The 14,194-nt window shown below is 38.2% G+C and overlaps 1 protein-coding gene across 7 annotated transcripts in view; it reads left to right on the forward strand.

The window, feature by feature from the left end:
- Positions 1-14,194, forward strand: part of HYDIN (HYDIN axonemal central pair apparatus protein) — a 335,679-nt gene that overhangs the window by 762 nt on the left and 320,723 nt on the right. The gene's annotated exons all lie outside the window — the stretch shown is intronic.

The following is a 14,194-nucleotide window of genomic DNA, read 5'->3' on the forward strand; positions in this document are numbered from 1 at the left end:
GGTTTCTTGCTCCCTGCCTCTATTGGGTCCTGTTCTTTTCATTTCAGAATACTTCAACCAGTATGTATTTTATCAAGATGGTTCTTTCCCACTCTCATTTTCTGGACTCCTTAAAGTAATCGAGGACCCGTTTCATGTCTAGTACTGACCTAGATATTTTGCAGGCCAGAAAAGAAAATATTGTAAGATAGCATCTGTGCCCTCAAGTCACATTGTACTGTATTCGGTTCAGAAGTCAGTGCTAAGGTCAAAGATATCCCCAGAAAATCCCCTAAATTGCCCAGGAGCAACCCAATTCAGATATTGAACCACTGAAAAGATTTAATTCTGGAAATATTTAAACACATTTCACAAAATTCTAATTTATAGACTTTTCCTATTTGTCACCATAAATTAGTAGAAGGATAAATTTATCAATTCCATTATATCTTTGTTCTTCTAAATTTTGCTGGGGCCCTCATTTCGTACTTCAGTTTCTTCCTTGAGAATGTTGAGGAGGCTATCACTATCTGAGTGGATACCCGGACATCACTCTTTGCTTGGTGGGCTGGTCAATCCTTAGAATCATTCATGTGTACCTTCTGTGGTCTCCCCAGTCTACACTGGACTGACTCTTCCAGCGTCAATGAATTCGACACTAGCATCCTCAGGATTGCCATCTCCCCTCACTGTACAGCCCACTGACTGAAGACGGTCACCCAACTATTGAGAGGTTATTCTTCTGTCTTTTGAGTTAGCTGACTATGAATATAGTTGAAATTTCATTATCCCCATTGATGTAACTCTTTTGGGGTCTTATTGTAGAGATTGTACTTGCTCTGCATAGGCATCAACACTTGATATTCTCAGTCGTTTAAAACTTTGTCTTTCTGATGGGAAAATATTGACTATCACTTTGTTATAGTTTACATTTGCCAGATTACTAGCGAGACTGAACAGTTTATGATTCTTGACTGTTGATACTTGATCTTCTATGGATTGCCTGTCTTTATCTTTGCCTAATTTAAGTTTGACTGTCCTTTTTGTATTGACTTGTAAGGCTACGGTACATACTTTGTATGCTATGTTGAAATATAATTTAAATTAATATTTTCTCCCAGTAGGTTCTTAGCTATTTTTCTAAGTCAGGTTCATGATGTATAGTTTACCTTCTGTGAATTTCACCCCTTTTAGGTGTAGAGTTCCATGAGTTTTGAAAAATATATAGTCATGAACCATATAAATGTATCGAATGATTCTGTGAGCTCCGAGTGCTTCCTTGTACCCAGTTGTAATCAATCCACTTTCCCCTCCCCCGGCACCTGGCAACCAATGATCTCATTACTGTTTCTGTGTTTTCCGGAATATCATATAGATGGAATCATAAAATACATAGCACTTTTTTCCGTCTTGTTTTATTTAACATGTTGCTTTTGAGATTTATCCATGTTGTTGCATGAAACAGTAGATCTTTCCTTGTTATTGTTGAGTACTATTCAATTTAATAGATTTACCACCAGTTGATGGACATTTGGGTTGTTTCCAGTTTTTAGTGATTATGAATAAATAAAGTGGCTATAAACATTCACATACAGGTCTTTGTATCGACATGTATTATTATTTCTTTGGATAAATACCTGAGAGTGGGATTTCTAGGTTCTATAGTAAGTGTATGTTTAATTTTATAAGAAACTGCCAACCTGTTTTCCAAAGTGACTATACTGTTTTGCATTTCCACCAGCATAGTATGAGATTTTTCACTTGCTCCAAAACCTGCTAACAGGTGACAATTTTGTTAATTTTAGTTATTCTTGTAAATATGTAGTAATATCTCCTTCTGTCTTTAATTTGCATTTCCCTGATGACTAATGATGCTGAATAACATGTGCTTATTTGTTATTCTCTCTCTTCTTTGGTGAAGTTTCTGTTCATATATTTTACCCATGTCTTACTCAACTGTCTGCTTATTGAGTTGTCCTTTGAAGTCAAAAGTTTTTGTTTTGATAAATTCCCATTTATCAGTTTTTTCTTTTGTGGATGGTGTTTTGGTGTGCTATCTAAAACTCTTTGCTTAATCCAAGGTTAACACAGATTTTCTTCCATGTTTTCCTCTTGAAGTTTTATAGTCTTAGGTTTTACGTTTTATTTCATGTTTTGTATATGAGCAAACTTAGAATTATTTTGGAGAAGGCACAACAGTACCTCTGGCTTGTGTGTGAGAATGATTCACGCAATCACAAAGTAGAGGGCAAATTATTATCTGTTATGAATTAGTGGTAGAGTTTCACAAACTTCAAAATAGTTTTGAGAATGTTTCTCCACGTTAGCAGCAAAAACATTTAGAACATGAAAACACATCAAGTTTGAAAGAAACCCACATAACCTGTGAGTATTGAAAGCAGGTATTAACTGGTACACTTTGGGATCTGCGTAAGGCAGAGATTCTTGACTTCTGTGTTCATCTTTTGAGGGACAGTGTTCATAGCTTTTATCTGATTCTCAGTGGGACTTGGACCTCAAAGGTTAAAGATCACTGGCTTAGGATGAGCACATTTTAGAACGCAGGGGACAGTAATAGGCCTCGTCACGGCTGCTGTCATAAGAAGTGAAGCATCAGCCATTTCCTGAGGGCACTCTCTTCCTCTCAAACAATTTCACCCGAGATCTGTTTCTTCGTTAACGCTGCAGGTGCGCTCAGCGTTTGGCTACTCCTCCTATAAAATGGTCTTGCAAGACGGATGGGTGCTTGTAGGATCGTGCTAGAAGGATTCAGGTTGTGCAGAGGAGGAGAAGCGATGAACTGATACATTGCAAAATGCCTCTACTGCAATTTAATTTGAAAAACTGTGCAGTCTTTTCATTACTTCGAAGAGTTAAGGTGCTTTAATTCTCTGATCTTTTTTTTTCAAGGGTGATATTTGTCCCTTGTGGTGATAGGGAATAAGAGTGGGCTTTTAAAAAATGTTCCGTGCTTGGGGACTGGCCCGGTGGCATAAAGGTTGAGTTTGCACACGCTGCTTCTGTGACCTGGGTTCACAGGTTCCCATCCTGGGCGTGGACCTAGCACCACTCATCAAGCCACACTGTGGTGGCATCCCACATAAAATGAAGGAAGATTGCCACAGATGTTAGCTCAGGGCCAATCTTCCTCACACACACACACAAATGGGAAAAAAAAATTTATTAGAAAAATGTTCTGTGCTTGATTGAAAGGCTTGTCATGAAAGTATGTGATATTGTTACAGTGGTGATCTTCATCTTAAAATGAATAGCAAAAAGTCAACTTGGTTGACTTTAAAGAAAAATTAGTGTGAAATGCCGGCCAGCCCCGTGGCGCAGCAGTTAGGTTCACATGTTCTGCTTTGGCGGCCCGGAGTTCACTGGTTTGGATCCTTGGACCTACGCACCACTTATCAAGCCATGCTGTGGCAGGTGTCCCACATATAAAGTAGAGGGAGATGGGCACGGATGTTAGCTCAGGGCCAGTTTTCCTCAGCAAAAAGGGGAGTATTGGCAGCAGGTGTTAGCTCAGGGCTAATCTCCCTCAAAAAAAAAAAAAAATTAGTGTGAAATGATGAAGAAAGAAATCTCTTGTAATTTCACTGGCAGTTCATAAGTCTCCTGTATTTTATTTTTAAATGCCGTCTCCTTGCTTTAATAGACTATCTAAAATGTCCTGAATGTAAGGTTGCTCTAATAACATTATGATCTGACTGCACCCGTGTCTGTTTTTATTTCTTTAAACTACTATTTTAAGCCCAAGTTAAACAATTTTGCCTAATTCTATGTTCTGTACAACTATGTTGTTGATGCTTGTTTTTATTATAAACAATCCACCCAAGTTTGCAGCAGTGGCTTTGAAAAATCCCTAATTAAAATAAATTTCAAGGTTAAGCTATTTTTATTCATGCCTGAACACAATTACCAATACTTGTGGCTTTTAAAATAATAACAGTGCGGTAAGCATATTTCAAAACCAGGAAGGCAGAAATTTGTGTTTATGAAAGCCAAAAAATTAGTCTTGCAATGCTTTGGAATGTCCCTGGTAACTAATTATAGATGATGTGTATTATATGGAACCTCATAGGTTTTAGTGAGAAGTGGATAAAAAGGGGCTTTATGTATTTCATTTCTGATAGAATCTCTGTCACTCTCGGAGAGAATTAAAGTTTAATAAAAAGGAGTAACAGAGGGATGTAATCTAAAAATATTAATTAATAGCTTTAGCTCTACCAGAATGAGATTCTGTAATAAATGGTAGGCTGTCAGTTGCTAAATCATGAAATATTGCAGAGAGGGAAAAGGCAAAATACTCTTTTACAATATGGCTCGTGATGTTAAAACTGGTAGGGGTAGGGAAGCTTTGTACTTGTTAATCATTTGTGTTTTTACATCACTGTGTGTAATTACAATTAAACAGATGGTTCCTAAAAAGATAGTGTGTTCTTAGCAATTAAAATCATGGCAAGCAGCTTTTTCTCCTCCCCAACATACAATTAAACTGAATAGAATCACACATGCTGTGGGTTCTTCAGAGGAAAGGTTCTATGCAGATTCGAGGAGATTAGTATTCTGTTCCCCAGCCCTGTCATCTTGACCCCGCAAACGGCGAACTTTGCAGCTGGCAGAGGGCTTCCAAACATGGGTGTTATGAAGTGGTTACCCTCTCGCCTTTCTCTCCCAATCCTATTCTTGCCACACGGGGATTAATAGAATACATTTTTAAATGAGATCTTTGGAACAGTCTAACAATAATTGGATGTGTTGTATCTAGTATGGCTTTCTAAATTCTGGGAGCTCAGCTAGCTCATGAAATTCCTCAAGGGCACAGAAAATTCATCTTTTATTTTCTTAAGCCAACCAATGTTGACGTGTTTGCTTGTGAAAAAAAAAATTCTTTCATTTCATTGCAAGGTTTTTTATCTAAAGAATATAGAATTTACTTTGGGTTCTGGGGAAACCAAGTTCTCGCCTGATTTATGATTCTTATTACAGCAAATTAACTTTAGGAGATTTTTCAACCAGGATTCAGCAGTGCATGAAACATTTCACCGGTTGAAATACGGCTTTGTGGCTACTGGTCCCTCCCTTGAACCAGACCCCAGCAGTGTTAATGGGTCTCCCCCAGAGCAGTGGAGTTGGAGCCCGTGGTAATCTGTTCACAGATGAAATCTTGTAAATAAATGTCTTGTTTGCATGAGAATAAATAGGCCCAAGTATACTTTCAATGATTTTAGGTACAGGCTTTTGTGCCCACCAGTAAGCAGTTATTTGCTGGTGTAATTAACCATCTGCACCTTATTGTGAGGGTGCAGCTGGCTAATTATGCCCAGCGCCATAGGGCAGGTTAAACTTCTCATCTGCATAAGAACTGGAATTGCAACAAAGGACACTGACCTTTACAAATGAGTCCCTAAATTTAACCAGTTCAATGTGAGGTCCCCACTCATGGAATTTTGTTTTGTTTTGTTTTGTTCGGAAGTGAAATTTATATACGAGTAATGGTCTTTCTATTTGTAAAGTAATTAATACGGAACCATAGGACAGACTTGTATTATTATGAGTCAGGGACAAATGAGATCCCTGCTGAGTTCAAATTATTTTGTTTCCTCGTTTTGGAGAAGTGCTACATCAATATGGATGTACATGTGGTCGTGAACTCATATGAATGACAACTTGGTGCATCACTGAGAGTTCAAATGGGCTAAATTTGGGTATTAACCATTTCAAAATCATTTTTAGCAATAGTTGCACATCCTTCTTATGACTTATTGGATGGATGGTTTGAGAGAACAGCAGAATGCTGGAGAGCAGAATCTTAAATTTCAACGTAGGTCATATTCACAGTCAATGCCCATTGACTAAGTGTGACGGAGGTCTGCTGGGGTGAATCTTCCCATGTTTGCTTGTCTAAGATTGTCTTTGATTTGCCCTTACCCTTGAAAGATATTTTTGCTGGTTATAGAATTAAAAGATGGCAGTTTTTTATTTCAGAATTAAAAGATGGCAGTTTTTTTTCTTCTGGCATATTTGAATTTGTCATTCTACCAACTTCTGGCTTCCATTATATTGAGAAATTAGCTCTCTATCTAACTTGGCTCCTTTGAAGATAATCTGTCTTTTTTATTGGCTTTTTAAATGATTTTTCTCATTATTTTTGGTTTTCTTCACCCTCTCTAGGCTAAGTCTAGGTATGGATTTTTTTTCCCCATCTATCTAGATTGGGATTTATTTGGCTTATTGAATGTACATATTGGTCTGTTTCAAGATTTTGGTAAAATTCTCAGCTATTATTATTTTTTTTAAAAGATTGGCACCTGAGCTAATTTCTGTCACCAATCTTCATTTTTTTCTTCTTCTTACTCTCCCCAAAGCCCCCCAGGACATAGTTGTATATTCTAGTTGTAGGTCCTTCAGGTTGTGCATCAGCTATTATGTTTTAGATGTGGCCTCGGACTCATCTCTTTTCTCTCACTCAAGGGTCCAATGATGTCAGATCTCTGTCTTCCATGTCTCTTTATTTCACTTGTGTATTTCAAAAACTAAAATAAAATAATTTTTTTGTCACTCCACGTACTGACCTGCATAATTCTTCTGATTTATTTTCTAGTTTAGTCATATTCTTTACAGCTATTTAAAATATACGTTTTGCTTATCTATGAAATTTCTAAATTTACTGTATCTTTCATTGCTAGGTGTTCTATTTGGATATCTTTCAAATCTGCTGTATATGTTCTCCCATAACATTTTGTTTTAAAAAAATGTTTAAACCTAAAGAAAACTTGAAATAATGGTACCTAAATACCCTTTACTTAGAGTCATCAGTTGTGAGCATTCTACCACATTTGCTTTTGCTTTGCCTTTTTTCTCTCTCTCTCTGTTTTTTCTTGAACCATTTGAAAGTAAGTTTATGACTGCCAGAAGGGCGATCTCATGACACTACTCCTTTATATACATTAGCAGGTATTTTCTAAGAATAAGAACATTCTTTTACATAACCACAATACTGTTATCACAGTCCATAAATTAAAATTGGTACAGTATTATCTGATATACACTCCATATTCATATTTGCCCAATTTTTCGATAATGTCCCTTTTAGTGCTTTTTTTTTTTCTTTATTAAATCCGGGATCCAGTCAAGGATCACATGCTGCCTTGAGTTGTTCTGCTTTTTAGTCTCCCTTAGTGTAGAACAGTTTCCTTGAAATTTCGTTTTTCTGGACATTGACATTTTTGAAGAGTACAGTTGTTTTACAGAATTACTCTATCGTTTTATTTGTTGATTCGTGTGCCCTGAAGATATATTCAAGCTTGTCTGTTAGTACTTCAAACATAAGAGACACGCTTGAATGTATCTTGAATAAACACAGTCATTTTATAGTCTGTATCTAACAAGTCTCCTAGATGAAGTGTTTGATGGACTTCCTGTTATCTTTAGTTTCTGCTAATTTTGCTCATGGTATCTTGTTGTCTTGTGTGTTTGCTTATTTCTGTTCTTCATTGTCCTTGAAATAGTGTTTGTGGGGACTTTTATCTTTTGAGGTCTGGTATGACGGTGCCGTCCTCCATGGGAGATTTATATTTGCTTCTTCCAGGCAACTCAGGATCTTTTAGTCCGGGACTGCCCTAAATCCAGCTCATGGCTTGACGTTCTCTGGACAATTTAAATGGTATGGGCAAGGACTGCAAATTTGGGTCGGAAATGACCCCAACTTTTTGAATATTTTTTTTCCTTCTTTTTCCTATTAATTCTTTTTCTCTGCTTAGCACCATAACAAGTTTTACTGTGGCTTTCTGGGGATGATGATGGAGTGACCAGTTTTAATTTTGGGTTCCAGCCTATGGTGAAAAAGATCTCTCATTATACTTCCCATCTTGAGCAGACTCTAACCATTGACTTCTATCTTATTGCCCAATAAGGCCGGCAAAACCAAAGCGCCAACGTTTCTGGATTAGCAAATGCCCTAAGGGCAGAAGTGGCTAAGGCATTCTAGGGCTTTCCTTACTGCTCTGGTGTCTGATTTCCTTTAGATTTTGGTCTGGTAATTGCTACTATCTTGACAGCTCTTTAAAACTTTTAAGGAGTTTAAAAATTTTTTCACCTAGAGCTTTTAGTTGTGTTCACATGAATGGTTGGTTCAACTAACTGTTACCTGCCTTTACTGGAAACTGAAGTCCTCTTTAATTTTAGGAGAAATTTTATTTTTGTCCTTATTAGAGATGAAGGCTGGATATAGATATTTTTCATACTTTTAATAGGAATCGATCTGGCCAAGCCCTGTGAAAACAATGCGCTAAGAATTTCCTAGTCAATATTTACCAATGTGATAACTGAAAAAAGAAAAATGGCCCTATTATATACCAGACAGTCCAAGTACAGTGTTACAATATGTAGCCAATCTCTGTCATTGGTTTTCATTACTGAATTTTGTTATGACAGCCATCCAATATGAATTAAAAGAATTATATTTGACATTTTAATAAAAGGTAGACATGCAGCATTTAACAAGAAGCTACTAGGGAGAATCTATGAGACAGTGATCAGTGTTGAAAGCACTCAGTTGAGCAGGGTCAAGCTAGCTTGCTGTCCACTTGTTTCTGGGGATTGCCACATCCCTGATGGCTGGCAGAGATTGATGAAAGCATGGGTCCCTTTCTTCAGTGAGGTCAGTGGGCACCATGGAGGGGTCAATGAGTAATTGCAAATTTGCTCTTCTTTGTATAACTGGCTTTATTAAAGGGATTCCAAACGTTTTGTGTGAAAGGAAATCTAATTCCCAGGCATTATTTTTGTCAGATGGATTTGGTTAATAAATAAGATCACTTTTAAATAATGTTTGCAAATATCTCTAAGTTGTTAGTACTTTGAGAAAATGCATGTAAAATGTATCACTTTTCTGTAACCCTCTCTATAGAGGATTTACATCTTTAAAATCTGAAAGTGAAATATTTCCGGTTATCTCTTCTGGACTCACACATAGTGGGTGACTTGGAATTTTTGGATCCATGTGAACTTCTGGAGAGAGCTTGTTATGTGCTAGTCATCTTCAAATGTGGGCTTGGTAAGAGCAGAATAATTTGTATGTGGAATTACCTGTCCTGGGTTACCTAATCCAAATAGCCAATGATTTTTCACGATTTCCAGATTTCGAGGCATCCTCGATGGTACATTTGATGGTACAAATGAATTAGTCTACACATTTTATATAAGTACAAAATGTATAAACTTATTCTCTCCTGTACTAATAGAAATGAGGCATTTTCAACTTGCTTTGGAAATAGCAACTCACGCAACTGCATAGTAGTTATTTGCAAATCTTCCTAATAAACTGTAGAGCAAATTTCAGGTAAACATAGGATTCTTAATAAATGATGATTATTATTAGAGAGTCCTAGATTTCAAGTGACAGAAATTTACTTCAAACTTCAATACAGCTTAATGACAATAAGGAATTTCTTAGTCCGTTTAGTTAGGACCCTAGGATGGTTCATGGGGTCAGCAGATGGGTCACAGTTCCCAGGGCCTCAAAGTTTAGAACTGCTTTCAATACTGCTCTGATTTGCTCATATTCGTCTTTCTTCTCTGCTGTCACCCATGCATCCTGCTCACATTTCTGCTTTTATCTCCTTGGCTTTGTTCTGCAAAAAGTCTTCTCTATGTAGTGAGGAAGATGGCTGCCAATAGCTTTAAATTCATTTTCAGCCCATCAAGTCCAAAGGAAGAACCGCTCTTTCCCCATGTCCAGCTATCATTTAAGGAAAGGATTCATTGCATTATTAGGGAAAATGCTCTCACCAAAGACCAATCAGAACGTAGGAGGATAGGACACTATGATTGGCTGGGTCTGCTTACCCCTTCTGGAAGGGCAGTGAGTTCTTACAGGAAGAAGGAGAATGGGAGGGGGGAATTATACTGGACAGGCAAAAAAGTCCTGTACGAGAGTAGATTGTTAAAAAGGGTTAAAAGCTGTCAAGGAGTATTCCTGAATGAGTACACATTTTTGAATCCAAGTAAGATAAATAGATTTAAGAAAATTATCTATTAAACCCACTATCAGTATAGGAGAAGATATTTTCTTATGTTAGAAAATTCCATAGATTTTGAAGAATTGATACAACACACTGGAGGAAAGAACAATTGAATTAGGGATTGTTGTAAGTGTTAGGAAAAGAAATTAACACACCCAAGATTTACCTTCGCTTAGATTTCTTCTACAAAGAAGTCACTAAGAAATGGTAGACTGCAGCTTTTTTTAAAAAATTTCTTTCTAAAACAGCAGGAGGGAGCCATTACTTCTGTTGTTGATATTAAAATATGAATAAGCCCTCATTGATTTGATGGTTGGATCAAAATAAGGGATTTTAGTTATCAATGAATGGTAATTTCAATGTCTCTTCTTTATTGCATCAAATTCATAAGTAAATATGCATTTGTTTATGAATTTGCTGCACTGAAAATAATATGAATTGCTTAGCATTCATAAGAAGCTTATAAAATAGATTCCTTTGAGTGATGTGTGTGTGTGTGTGTGAATCGAGGCAGATTCTGCAAATGAACGTTCATTATGTGTAATAGCTGCAGAAGCCAAAGGCATTCTCACTGTGTGTGTCTGCAGGTCTTTAGACTCTGGCAGTGACAGAATCAATGGCATATAAATTAGACGTTATTATATTTTGGTACAGCAAACATACATTTAAAATAGCTTGTCTGCTGTGTTTAAATGAGCATATTTGACAAAATGAACAAGACCATCAAAAACTGCCCTTGCAAGTTATGGTCTGAATGGCTCTCAAGTTATTCATGGTATGGTAATACATTACAAATAATAGATGGACGGCAATTATTTATACGGAATTCACTTTGTCAAGAGACTGTGGCCACAGCATACAGCTCAGATGACGTTTGTGTCAAAGAACATTAATTGGCTCAGATAACTCAAAAGTTCCTGACAATCTAAGGATTCAAATGATGTCATTGGAACTCAGTCTCTTGGCACAGCTTTCGTTTGTGTGGCTTCGTTCTTAGACAGCCTCTCCTCTCGTGGGGGCAAGAGGGCTGCCAGCAGCTTCAAGCTCATATCCTACTTCTCAGCAACCTCGATGGAAAGAAAGAATGCCTCTTTTTCAGCTGTTCCAATAAAGTCAAAATGAAGCCTCATTGGCTCTGATTGGTTTGACTTGGATCATTTGCCCTGTCTTGAACCTATCACGATGGCCAGGGAGATGTGACATTGGGATAAACCACTCCTGGATTGGAGCAAGGAGTGGGGTATTTCCCCAAGGAAAAACGATATTGATCTCAGAAGAAGAGTAAATGGATGCAGGGTAGTAAAAACCAATAAATACCTGACAAATGATTCTACTGTTAAATGAAGAAGGAAAACAATAAATGGTTCAGTGATTCAGCTGCCCATCCAATCATTTAACAAATATTTATTGACTCCATGCCAGGCACCATGTTAGGCCTACATACCAGTGATGAGCACAATGGTTAAGGTCTCTGACCTCATGGAGCTTGCTATCTGGTGGACAAGGCAGACATAAAAATCTAGTTACACAAATAATTTACTCAATATGTGAAAAATGCAACTGCTACTAAATATGACAAGGGAACTTGAGGGAGGTGAAAGGCTTTCTAGAGGGAGTGATGGTTCAACTGAGACCTGTAGGATGAGTCTAGGTAAGCATGGGAAAGGAGGTGGGATGGAAGAAGAGAGTTCCAGAGATTTTATGTCTAAATAACCCTGTAGTTTGATCAGGGGAAGAGGGCAGCCTGAAAACCTGGACAGAAGGGAGACAGCGTATACCACTGGGGGTGATGGACTTGGAGGGAGAGGCTGGGTGTTCCAGAGACAAGAACTATGCCTTTCACCATGTCGTCTGCAGGTGTCCATGATATGGAGTCTCATAATCCAGATCCAGACATGAATCAAGACTCTTCCTGAAAGAAGATCTACGTAAACCTCAAAGACTCTCAATTTTAATATACCCTTTCCAAACAACTTATTGTTTTTTTGGGTTCTTCAAGTGAGAAGGGGCTGGAAAATATGCCCTTGGTTGCTGGGTAGACAAATTTAAAGTGTTTACTCTTAGCCATTAAAGTTCTGCAAGTAGCTGTTCAGCGTTAATACACTACATGTCCATCTCAGCTAACGCTAATTGTATCTCAACCTGATGCCTGAAATGAAACAATCAAGATGTCAAGACATTAGCTCTGTAAATCTTGGATTAGGTCGCATGAATGGATTATCCAGATTAGTTTCAGACGTCTGAGCAGTGCTCTAAGCAGACTTCTCCTAGTCCTGGGCACTCTTTGCATTGTGCTTCATTTTTGCATTCTATCTTCAAATTAAAAAAAATAGTTCCTTTTTTGCATTGGAAAATTCTTTAGGCATGTATTAGGATTTCTCCCCATATACCATCTGCACTCAGTAAATGAGGATTTCTGCTTCTGAGAATGGTAGACTAGGTAATGCAGGTCCACCCGCCTGCTGAGCGCAACTAGAAAAATGGACAGAAAGTCTGCTTCAAGGCACTAGAAAGTTAACAAGATGGTGAAGAACTATCAGGCCAGGTCTAGGGGCAACATGGACCCAAGCAAGGGAGCCCCAAATTTAGAGTTCCTGAGAGCACATGCAAATTACAAGGAAGAAGCTGAGAGACCAAGAGGCTGGACAGTGTTTGTGGGCTAAGGCAACAGGGATTGGTGAGCAGGGCCAGCCAAGGATAGAGGGAGCCTGGTGAACTTCTTGTCTTTGGGTTTGGACCTCAAGGGGCTGCCTCAACGGAGAAGGGATGAACTGGAAGAAGGCCCATGAAGCCACTTGAAATGAAAAAACAAGTCATAGAGAGGGCAAAGACATTTGTAAAAACATATAACTGCAAGAGGGCTTGCATCTGGAAGGACTTCCACAAATCAATAAGAAAAAGACTACCCAATAGAAAAAAAGTCAAGAGACTTGAACACTTCACAAGGCATTTCACAAAAGGGGACAGACATCCAAATGGCTAATAAACGTATGAAAAGGTACTCAATCTCATTAGTAATCAAGGAAATGCAAATTAATACCACAATGAGCTGTCATGACACACTCACCAGAGAGCTAAAATTTAGGTTGCTAATAGCAAGTGTCAGCAAGATTGGGGGCAACCAGATGTCTCATACTCTGCTGGTGGGAGTTTAAATAGCTACGACGAATTTGGAAAGCTGTTTAGCATTATCTACCATAGTCGAACATATGCATACCCTACGATTCACCGATTCCATTCCTGGATATATACCTGTCCTGGTGCGCAGAGAGACATTTGCAAGACTGCTGTAAGCTGTACTATTCATGATAGCCTCAGAATGGAAACAACCCAAATGTTAACTAATAGCGGAATGGATTAATAAATGGTAGTATATTTAAACAGTGAACTATTATACTTAAATGAAAATGAACAGACTACAGCTATATACAATGAAATAGATACATAAAGTAGAGCCAATGAAGCCAGACACAAATGGTTACATATTGTGTAATATCATTCTTCTAAATGTTAAAAACCAGGCAAAACTATAGTGTTTAGGGATTCATGCTTAGGTTGTAAAAGAAAATCAAGGAAGTGATTTCTATAGAAGTGAGGATGATGGTTACCTTTAGTGGAGAAAGAGGGCTTAGTGATTGAGAGGGGGTGGGAATGTTACCAAAACCAAAGTGGGTTCGCCTCCTGGAGAGTCAAATCAGACTCTCAACCAGAAGTAAGTTGTCTCACAGAGTAAAATATTTTTGCAGCAAATAGGAGACCATGAGGAATCATTTCCAGAGTCATGGCCTCCCCAAACAAAGGGAAGCAGGGACCTTTTATTTCAGATGGGGAGTGAATATTCAAAAGGGAGAGGTGGGTATTCGCTTGCACAGGCTCAGTTGGAAAACACGCTTCCACATACACTGCAGGTCATGGCAATAAGGCCCGAGCTCCTCCTGGAGAGATCTTGGCATTAAAAATAAGGCAAAGGCCATAGCCAGAGCTCTCTGGTGAGGCTTGTTCTGGTTCAGGGTGGTTGGTGATTGCGTCTCCTTGACATAACAACAGGAATAAAAACAATTTGGAAAAACAGTTACAAGCTTCCAAACCCACCCCTGAGTTCCTCGGGGCAACTAGTTGGGGCACCTAGTCGGTGACAGGAGGGTCCTTCTGGGGTGCTGGCAGTGTTCTCTTCTTAGGAGGGT

Source organism: Equus quagga, chromosome 13 (genome assembly GCF_021613505.1).
Source record: "Equus quagga isolate Etosha38 chromosome 13, UCLA_HA_Equagga_1.0, whole genome shotgun sequence".
NCBI classification, from domain to species: domain Eukaryota; kingdom Metazoa; phylum Chordata; class Mammalia; order Perissodactyla; family Equidae; genus Equus; species Equus quagga.